Source organism: Mustela lutreola, chromosome 2, assembly GCF_030435805.1.
Source record: "Mustela lutreola isolate mMusLut2 chromosome 2, mMusLut2.pri, whole genome shotgun sequence".
NCBI lineage: Eukaryota > Metazoa > Chordata > Mammalia > Carnivora > Mustelidae > Mustela > Mustela lutreola.
Window position 1 is genome coordinate 115,780,841 of NC_081291.1, and position 11,368 is coordinate 115,792,208.

Genomic DNA, 11,368 nt, shown 5'->3' on the forward strand with positions numbered 1-11,368 from the left:
TTTATTTATTTATTTGACAGAGATCACAAGTAGGCAGAGGCAGGCAGAGAGAGAGGAGGAAGCAGGCTCCCCGCCAAGCAGAGAGCCCAATGTGGGGCTTGATCCCAGGACCCCAGGATCATGACCTGAGCAGAGGCTTAACCCACTGAGACACCCAGGTGCCCCTTGACTGCATATTCCTAAGGGCTGGACTGTGTCTTACATATCTGTACATCCCCAGAACTTGCAAATTTTCCTACCTTCCAGGCACAGCAGGCCAGAAGAGCAAAAGCACATTAGCAGAAACAGTCTGGATGCATTTAAGGAACAGAATGGGGATCTGTGTGGCTGGAGCACAATCAGGCTGAGAGTAAAGTAGAGGATGAGGACCCATGGGAGCCAGAAGTCAGAACACGCCAGGTCCTCAGAGCTCCAGTAGGGGCCTTGACCACCCAGACTGTCGAGCAGGGAATATGCGGTTTGAAGTTCAACAGACTTGAGTTTGACAATTGGTTTTCTCTAGCTGGGTTGGTGGGGATAATTTTTAATAATTCTAAACCTCGGGGCACCTGAATAGCTCCATCGGCTACATGTCTGACTCTTGATTTCAGCTCAGGTCATGATCTCAGGGTCCTGAGATCTAGTCCGGTGTCAGGCTCCACGCTCAGCGGGGAATCTGCTTGAGCTTCTCTCTCTCCCTCTGCCCCTCCTTTTCCTTGCTTGTGCACACGTTCTTTCTCTCTCTCAAATAAATAATCTAAAAAAAAAAAAAAGCAAGCCTTTGTTTCCTTGTCTACAAAGCGGTCATAATAAATTTATGGTGAAGGGTAAATGAAATAAGGGATGCTAAGCCCTTAACCACAGTGTGAGGCATGTCAGAGTGATTCATTAAATGGGAGATACTAGGTTTATTTCCCAGCAAAAATGGAAGGAAAGGAGCCAGTTTCCAGAAGTCCCAAATGTGGTGTCAGTATCCTTAGGCACTAGAGAACTCCCTAGGTTGCTGTAGTGGTTGTTGTTGTTCTTCTTCTTCTTCCTCTTCTTCTTTTTTTTTTTTTTTTTTTTTTTTTTTTTTTTTTTTTTTTTGCATTTACGGTCCTGTGCCATATTTATTGATAGTAAGTTTATACCATCGGTTTACAAAATGAATTGCCTGAGAGCTGACAGGTGGCAGCAGACAGTGACTCCCAAGGTCATTCAAGTGTTGTAAGTTCACGAAGTCCAGGCACAGTCCATTTCCAGCTCCGCCTGATCAGAAACATGTCCCTTTGTCAATAATGAGCTAACTACTCCAGTATGATTTTGACTTTTATCATGAGAATCAATAAGCCAATAGGGCTCATTTGAAGAATCGAATCACATATCTACTTCTGCAGGCACACATCTTCTCTGCATCATCAGGGATCCTTGAGCAAACTTTCAGCAGTGCTCAGAACCTCTCTCTATGTTCCAAGTTACCAAGTGACCTCTGACAGCAGGCTCTTCTCTTAAGCCAGAATCCAACTAAGCATTTCATATATTGCTCAGTGTCCAAGGGCCTCCAGTCCGCAACTCTCATTGGGTCAGATGGTAGTGATGCTAAAATTTATAACAACCACTATGTCATGGGCACAGATGGCCAGTCAGAGTGGACAGTGACCGCAACATTGGGATGACCACAGTCCTGAGGTCCCTGAGACTTGAGCAATAACCCTTTAGCTAATGGGCTCTGAGGATGTTCTCAGGACCAGCCAAGATGCCTGGGGTACTGCAGAGTCACTTGGGTAGCCGTTTACCAACTGGCCAACATTTAACCAGCCTGCTCAGCCTTAACATTGTGCATCTGCCGCATACCAATGAGGCACAGGTGAGCTTGCTCACCTACAGAAACCCTACAGCAGTTATCATTGCTTCCTTTCCCATATGTCCATGCCCTCTCCATCCAGAGTGGGCAAAATGAGCCCCAAAGCAATACAGTGAGGTTGAGACGTGTCCAGAGTGCATGGCAGGACCTTGGGTCCTGATCTGGGCTTTGCTTACCACCTCCTGTGTGATGCCAGGCCCATTAACCTCCTCACCTGTAAAATGGGATGGTTATATTCCCTTAGAGACAAGATGAGAATCAAATAAAATAATGCATATAATGTGACAAACACAAGACCTGGCACGTAGTAGGCACTCAGTAATGGCATCAGACCTCCCAAGGGACCCAGAGACATAGCAGTGCCCTCTGTGACTTTTATTCTGGAAGGCCCAGCACCATCTACTCGAAGGTTGTGCTGCAGAGGCCATGGGTCAGGGCAGCTACTGGACTCTGCCTGCAGCAGCCTCTTGCACCCCACCCTCACTGCCTCTGGGGGAGGTGCCCACAAAATCCAGCCTTCGCAGACCATCCTGAAGCAGGATTGCGGAGCAGGGGTGTCGAAGGAGGGAGAGCACTGGATGATGACTCGCTCACGTCAGGACCACAGGCACTGGGGAGACAGGGGAGGGTAGCAGGAGCTGGCACCCTTCTTCCTTCATCCTGGTTTTCTTTCCTTCCCTGTCAGTACTCTCTGGGCAGTTTAATAGGGTTGCCATGGGAACAACCTGCGGTGGAAAGAACAAAAAAAAACCCTCTGCCTGAAGACGTGGGTTTGAATCCTGTCTCTACCATTTTCTGGCCACACGACCTTGCCCACGCTAGGTCATGCCCACTACCCCCCCACATCCCCTTTGTTCCCTGAAAAATAGGGAGCCTGGACCCCCCCCCCCATAGAGTTGTTTGGCACTTTTCGAAATATGTAGACGAAAGCAATTTGGGCCATATAGTCTCTAAACACAATGCTCTGTAATGTGACTGTGTTTGCTTAATGTAAGCTGTATTTCCCCAGATCTGCCAGCCAGAGGGGTGTCTGGAAAGCAGTTAGCAGTGACCACCCACGCTCCACCAGCCAATACCTTCACAGGGCAAGCTAGGCCCTGGTGCCCGATGAAGAGCCCCTTGGGGTCTTGTCACACTCCCCGGGGACATCCATTAGGCACCCCACAAAATACGATTCCCCTGGGCACACTTTGTTCCTCTCCTGCTCTGGGGTTGCCCCTGTGGGCATGCTGCCAATATCCAAGGACCCTACCCCATCCCACCCCCACCCCATGTCACATAGGGTGACTTGGGTGTCAACAATAGGAGTTCCTACAGTCCCTCTCCCCTGAAGGCTCAGACAGCATTCCCAAGGCCAGACAGGGGACAGACATCCACCTGCTCTGTTCATCATTTCTCTTCCTATATCAAATCTGCCTTCTCACCCACTCAAACCAAAAGGCTGTGGGCAAGTTACTTCACAAAAACGGACTCTTCTGGGACCGTCTACAAATTAACCAGACATGCTCAGAGCAATTTGGATCTCATTCTGAGCCGCGGGTGGTATGCTTGCTACAATATTTATTACAAATCTCCATTTTTATTCCTGCAAGTAGCAACACCCCCATCTGTGGTTCTTGAATCGAGGTGGAATGGTCCTGGAGCTATGTTTACCACATTCCCACACGGCACACGTGACCGTGGAGGCAGCCCTTTCAGATGTCTCTGAGGAGAATCCAGGCAGATGAGCTCTGGCCATAACAACGATGGAGAAAGACGTCTCTGTCAGAAAGTTCACCGCAAGCAATTCAAACTGAAATGTAAAGAGTGAAGTAAAAAACTCCAGAGAAGTGCAGGTCCCAGAAAGGTTTTGTGTAGGTCATGTTTTTCTAAGGCCACAGGTCGCATCTCTTTAGTATGTCATGAAATCAGGTTAGTGGGTCGTGACTAGCATTTGGAAAGATGGAGTAGGAGAGAATGGAATTATCTTGGTGCATTATACATACTAAGGATGAGCATTGTTTTGTGACATTCTTGGTTCTGTCACATCATACCTAGAGATTGAACTCTAGGAACTAGCCCCTGTCAGGTCACACCCTTCAGATACCAGCTGTTCTGTATGACTCCCCATAACAGGATACATATATATTTGGCCTCATGTAAAAATTTCTTTGTGTGCATCACAATTTGAAAAAATCTGAAGAAAGCGATTGGATTTGGAGTTAGAGAATTTGCACTTAGATTCCAGCAGCAGTCTTTACTAGCTGTGTGTCTTTTTAGCTTTGTTTCCTGTCTGTGATCTGCCTAGTCAATGGGACTGATGCGGAGAACTGTGGGAGAGAAAGCCTGTACTGGCACCTATGAGGTACTCACTTAGTGTCAGTTAAATGTGGGAAGAACCGAAGATACCAAGAGTGTGTTGCTCAGGACTCTTCAGCTACAAATGTGAAAGCCGACACAGAATACCGAATGCAAAAAAAAAAAAAAAAGAGAGAGAGAGAGAGAAGGAAGTCCGGAAGTAGGGTGGCCACAGGCACACCTGGATTGAGGGACTCAGATGATGTTACCAGATCTCTCTTGGTCTCTCCCTCCACCCCTCAGTTCTACTTGCCTTCAAGAATAGGGTTCTTTGAGCAGAAGGAGAGAAAGCACAGTGGCCCACAGTGCATCACCGCATTAACAGCCTCGCAGATGCTCCCAGAGGAAGACTGACGCAGACTGGAACATGTGCTATGTCTCTGATAGGGAGATGGGATGAAACCCCTGGGAGGGGGGGTTGCTGCTTTCTCTTCTCTCCCCTGTGACCAGAAGTGGGATGTTGCGATTGATGGCTCCAGCAGACAGGAGGGGATCTGGGGAAAGGGGTGGGAGGGGGCTGCAGTTTCCAAAGGAAGAGCAAGTTGTGATCTCCAAGAAAAGGAAAGGAAGCTTGAGTAGACTCCCAAGATGGCAAGATGAGTAAGACGATCCGAGGGGCCTGTGTGGGACACGTGAAATCATATTTCTCCTTACAGAGGTCCATAGTGTCTGTTCATACAACACAGAGAAGGCGCCATGAACAAAGTGAAGCAGGTTATTCCCCATGGCAGTCCACATGCTCTCTGGGTCACAGCAATAGGGGCCTCAAGGCTGATAAAGGACTGCTGAAGGATGGAAGCCGTTCATGAAGAACCATCCCCATTACCAAGAGGCTAGAGAAGAACTGAGAGCCAAGAAAACTTTGTGCCGCCTGGAAATAACACAGGAGTAGCTCTAGCCAGAGGGGCAAGCTGGAGAACTCCAGACAGGAACTGACACGGTAGCACCTGGTTAGAGGAAGTGGAGAGTGTCTTTCTGCTACACATCATCAAACTGTTCCTGGAGAAAATACCCTCAGCTGGGAACTCAGACTACTCTGTTCTGTGGAAATATTACTTGGCTAAAAGCAGAGCAACTGATGCACTCATAATGTGCCTCGCTGACTATTTTATGGCCCAGAAAGCCAAGGAAGCAGCAGATAAAGGGTCCTAAAGGAAATTCCAACCAAGAAGGAAGCTGGGAGAGTGACGCGGGAGGAGGCGTATCCTGGAGAGGAACTTTGGGGGAAAAATTCCCAGCAGCCGCAGAGCCAGTTCATGATGACAAGAAGAGGACACAGCGGGACACGGAGATCCACCCTGGACCCAGGACAGGCAGATGTCAGAGCCTTCACAGACTAAACGTGACTTTACGGTGAAAGGGAAGCTGGAGAGGACTGGTGAGCTCTCCTAAAACACTTCTGCCGCGCGACTACCCGTGAGGAAGGGATGGTGATAGCTTACAAAGACAGAAATGGTGAAAATTCACGTAAATGACTAGTATTCTGTTTACAGTGAAACCAAGTTTTTTTAAAAAACCATTTTTATCTTCCTGTGAGCTCCCCCAAGTATTTGTCTTTAGCCAGTGGCGGTGCCAAGAGGTGCCAAGAGGACCTCTCATCCTCCCCCTTCCCCGCTCCTGGTCCGGCTCTAGCAAGTGCGCATGTGCCAGCGTCCATGCTGGGTCTCCAACAACTGAAGTTCCCCATTTCCCTAACTTCCTCTTTTTCTATTGTTGATGGAAAACTTGGCCAGTTACTCACTTTGTCATCGTAGGCTTGCCGTGCAATATTCAGAACATAGATACACTTAAGAAATGGGTTTATCTGAAATTCAAATTTAACAGGGCCCCTGGTTTTTTGTGGTGTTGTTTTTTTGGAGGGGTACTAAACCTACAACCCTACCCCCTGTTGCCGCATCCCCTTCCTCTGGGAGCCTCCAGTAGTGGAGAGGACACTTAGTGTGCGGGGTGTGGGGCAGGGGCCTGCCTCCCGTTCCCTGGGTTCCCCAGGCTCCAAGAAGGGGGTACCCCAGCCTCTGCCCTCTCCTCTCCACCCGCAGATCTTTCCACCTGCTAAGCGTAGTCACCCTAGGGAAGGAGTGCTCCTTGGTGTGCCCTTTTGGCTACCCGGCTCCCAGGAGAGTGGTTTATTTTCATGTTCACAAATGAATGCTCCGCTCAGAGAGCAGAGCACCCTTCATCTCCCACATGGAGCTGTGTTCTCTAGGACCAACTGGCTCTTTCATTTCATAGAGCCTCTCAGGATTGTCTGTGTCACACCCGTCTGTCTTTGCCTCATTGTGTAAGCGGGTATCACCTCACCCTTTCTGCTGCCCACAGAAGCTTACCATGGAGCCACTGTCCCCTTCTTTCAGTCTTTTCTTCTAGCCCCTCAAGTGGTTATTTTAGCTTCCCTGTGAGCACACCACACTTTGCTATGGCTTTCTGGAAATGAGCTGAGCTCTACTGGACCTAAAGTTCTGGGCAGCTCCCTTGCAAAGGGGGCCTCCAGGCATTCAGGGACAGAGACTACTGTTGACGGTGAAGGGACCTTCCCAGTGGACAGAACACACCTTCTGGCTTGCTTTTAGGCCGCTGCTACTCTCTTTCACCAAATATAGCTACACACTGAAATTCTTTTATTTAAGTTATATCTCCTCTTTCCCCCTCATCAAATAATCCTTGATGAGAATTGGTAAGTACCATAGTTTTCTGGGTATCAAGTTCTATATTTGCATGGGCAGTTTTCCCTTTCCTCCTAAAACAAGTTTTTTTCTTATTCAGTTCTAAATAAGAAAGAATTGGTCCCATGAGAAAAAAAAATCAAGGTTTTATTATATACCAGTTTAAAGAAATTGAGAAAGTCATTTATTCCCAGGGAAAGCGTTTTATATGTCTGGAAGAAATACTTTGATGACGATAGGTGAGGTAGTAGAGATGGACTGGTTTATTTTAAGCCCTATTCAAGTATCAAAATGATTCTCACTAAATTGCCTTCTACAGAAGGTAGGTGGGTCCCAGTATTCAGAGACCCTTTGCTTTCCCAAGTCCCAGGATGAGCATAAGGCTGGGAAGCTAGGAACTTTTATAACAGTAATTTAAAAATATGATGGGGTTGGGGGAGTGGTATCTAGGAAGAAGGAAAGAAGGACCAGGAAAAACAAAAAAAAGAAAACTCCTGCTAGCGTTCTGGCCGCACAGGGGCGTAATATAAATCAGAAGTCGAAGGGATGTGTTTATTAAAGTTATTTGTTGTAGGATGTACAATGTAAAATCTTTCTTTTATCTTTGCTGTGAAATCTTCAGTGAAAGTCTATACTGCTCATGCTCATTGTGGCTCTGGAATGAACTAATCCGTAGAGAGCTCGAGGAGATGCTGCTGAGTTCTGCAAAAAGATTGTCCAGGGAACAAAGAAAACGGGGCTCAGTTAAAGCACTGAGGGAAGGCCAACTCTGGATTATGCCTGTAAATCATTATTAATATGGGACTGAAGAATGTTATACAACCACTAAAAATGATATTTACAGAATATTTTTGGTGATGTGAAAAAATGGTTTATGTTAAATATTACATTTAGAAAGCAAGGTTAAAATTGCATATACTCTGTGATGTAAATTATGTAAGAATTATAGAAAAATGACTGAGTAGAAATGCACCAGAATGTTAATGGTAATTGACCCTAGAGAGTGGAATTATGATGACTTTTTTTCTAATACTTTGTGCTTTTATGTACTTTTCAAGTTCTATGCAATGAGCATGGACTACTGTAACATCTAATATAAAAGAAAAAATCAGGCTTCTCTGATTCCATTTGATCTATAGAAATGTTTGGTCCTCCCTCCCAAGTATATTTCTATTGGAATCTGGGGGAGCCATGATGGGACCCCAGCAGCCCAGGTGAAAGAGTTTAGACCTGGTGGGAGGGGAGTTGGGGGACACGAAGTCTGTGCTGCTGCTGGTCTGAGGTGCAGATGGGTGGTCTACCAGCATGTGGGACAAAGAGGGTGCTGCCCTCTGGGTGACCAGGACAGGCTGCTGCTGTATCTGTGGGGCCCACAGCAGTGGCTGGAAACCCATTACAGATAATAAGCAGGAGATTCAGGGGAGCACCACAGACTGTATATATATATATATATATATATATATATATATATATATATGAAGGGACTCTTGGATTGAGACCTGCTAGAATGTGTCCCAGCCAAGCTCAGAACAGAGGTCCAGATAGACAATGTGAGATGGTGGGATGGAGATTACATGTAGGCAGGGATAATATTAATGGACATGAGAAGTTTGTGGCTGAAAGGTTCTATGGATGTTCAAGTCTCATTTCCATCCATTCAGTCATTCATTCACTCACGCACGCACCCCTTCATACATCAGTCCATTCCTTCACTCACCAACAAACATTTACTGGGTCTACCATGCTAGGCACTGGGGACACAAAGCAAATAAGACATTGCCCACAAGTGATCAGACTCATGCCAGGCACTTTCATCAGGGTGGTGCAGAGGTCATGAACACACCTAGGATTTTCTTTACGGTGTTGAGCGATCTGTAGATAAAGCACATCCATGACTCTAGGTTAGGGGAGCTGGGAAAGGGTTTACATCAATAACCGCCCCCCCACCCCTCCAGGATCCCTCGAACATTCTCCACTGCTTCCCATCACACAGAATCAGAGAACAAGCACTGGGAAACATGGGAGCTAGCAAAGGCCATAGAAGATTCTATCACCCTGACTCTTAGTTGCATTTCCTAAGGATTGTGGGGTGATATTGCTAGAGATCTTCCCAGGATTATGTCCAGGAAGCAAGATTTAATGAAAATTAATAAGGGTACATGGACAGAGCTTTAAAGAGGCCAAACTACTTTTAAATCATTCTCTCATGTAGTCCTCACGTGATGGAAGCAAGTAGTCAGGGATAACCGTTTGAATTTCACAGACAAGAAAACAGGCTCAGAGAGCTGAAGTCCTCTCCTACCACAAAGTGGTGACAAAATGGGATCTCCATTTCAGGTCCTCTCTGTACCTCCTAGTCCGTGGTTTTTTCCTCACAGCTCACCCAGAGAGTCCATATGGCTCTGTCGCTCTGAGGGAACAGCCAGCCCATGGCACACTCAGAACACGGGACATGTATGCAGAATGTGTAGGTTTGGGGTGGGGGGAAGGAGGAGGCTGGGTGCATTTTTTTTTCCCCTAGGGTTGATGTAATAGATTACCCCAAACTTAATGCTTAAAAAAAAAAAAAAAAAGGACAGAAATTTATTCTCTCAGTTTTGGACACCAGAAGTCCAAAAGCAGTATTGCTGGGCAGAGATGAGTGTGTTGGAGGGCTGCACTCCCTCTGGAGGCTCTCAGGGAGAGAATCTGTTTTTGCTTTCCCAGCATTCCTTAGCTTGTGGCTGTGTTACCCACATCAGTCTTCAAGGCCGGCAGCTTCAAATGGACTTCTCCGAGTCAGATTCCCCTGCCTCTCATTTATAAGTATGTATGTGATTGCCTTTAGAACCCACCTGGATAATCCAGGATAATCGCCTCATCTTAAAAGCCTTCATTTAATCATACCTGCAAAGCCTTTCCCCTCCCTCTTCCCCCAAATAAGGTAACTCTACAGGTTCCTGGCTTCTGGACTTGAATGATATCTTCAAAGGAATGAACTCAGCCTCCCACCCTGGGCTAGGGACGTACGTGTTCATAACATCTTCTGCCTCTGGGTTGTCACTCAGGAGAAGCTGAATCTGCTGGTGGAAAAGGAAACATGGGAAGGCGACAAAATAGTTTTGAGGAACTTCTATGGATGAGGGTAGGACTAAGATTGCCTTCATGATGAAGCAGCTTGTTTATTGATTCAGTCTTAAAGCTGCTGCCTCTTCCCATGCTCCTGCAGAGTTGGCTCAAGTCCCCACGCTCTTAGCCTCCTCACCCTCCAGCCAAGTTCAGGGAAGATGAGATGGCCCTGAAATCCTGGAATGTCAGAGCTGGAAGGATCACCTCGCTGATCCCCGCTCCCCTCTTTTATGGACAGAGAGCCTGTGGTTTGAGTGAAACCAGGCCTGCTGAGTCTCTTCCCCCAGAAAACAGTCCTTCTAATATGTGAGTCTGTATTTTTAAGGACCCAGCACAGTATCTCCCAAAGAGACTGGGACACAGGATTGCAGCCAGGAAACTGGGATGGGCTGACCATGGGGACATCCTGCTCCTGCGCCCTTTTGAACTTGGCTATGGTTCTTCCTGCTCATCCTCTCTGGATCTCTCAACCATCTCTTTCTGCTCTGTATCCTCTTATCCCCGTTCGATACTCTCTGCTTCCCCTCACCCTCTCCACTCATCCAGTCCTCTGTTAGGCCTGCATCCTCACAGCACCCCCCCCCCCAGGATATCCTCCTATTTCCCTCTCCCTCTGTCTTCCCCAGTTATCCCTCCTTTCCCAACCCACCCTATTCCCTCCTCCTTGGCAGTAGGCTCTTTGTCAGTTTCAAGGCCAACATGATGGAATAGAGAAGCACAGTGGCTTTTGGAGGCTTTTTTTTTTTCTTTTGTCAAGTGTAAGACTTCTGAAACTGAGAAAGATAATGAGGAAGGAAGTGGGGATATGAAGCAGGAGGGCTTACCTTCACTTCTCTGTTTGTGGGTTTCACTTGCATGAATTTTCCTATCATGTCTGGGCATCTACTGGTATCATTGCTCAGTTGAAGCTTGTGTGCATCAGCAAAATAGACCCTCAAAGTTAGGATATCCATTACCAGGGTGGTCAGACAATTCTAATTATACCAGAGTTCCAATATCGTTTATTAGCATGTGGCCTTTGGACTCAAGTTTCCTCATCTTTGAAAAATCACAGGGATGATACTATCTACCTCACAGAGTTTTTGTAAAGCATAAATGAGATAATGCCTGTGAAATCCTCTAGCCCAGAAATCAGTGCAAGTTGATAGTCAGTAAATATTCGTGGAAATGATATCTGAGTCACTTCCTCTGTGAAGACTTTTCTGACCTGCTACTCCAAGGAGGACTGACCTCTCCTTTTTTAGTGTGCTCTTTATATCCTAGTTACAGCCCCCTTTTAGAACCTGTAATACTTTATTACCCTACTCAGCCTGCATGTGGCCCCCTTTCTCCTCTCTTTCCAGCGCTAAGCATCTTGAAGACAGAGATACCTCTTACTCCTCTGTGTAATCCCAGAGCCTAGTGCAGTGAGAGGCTCATGGGAGGTGCCCTGGAAATA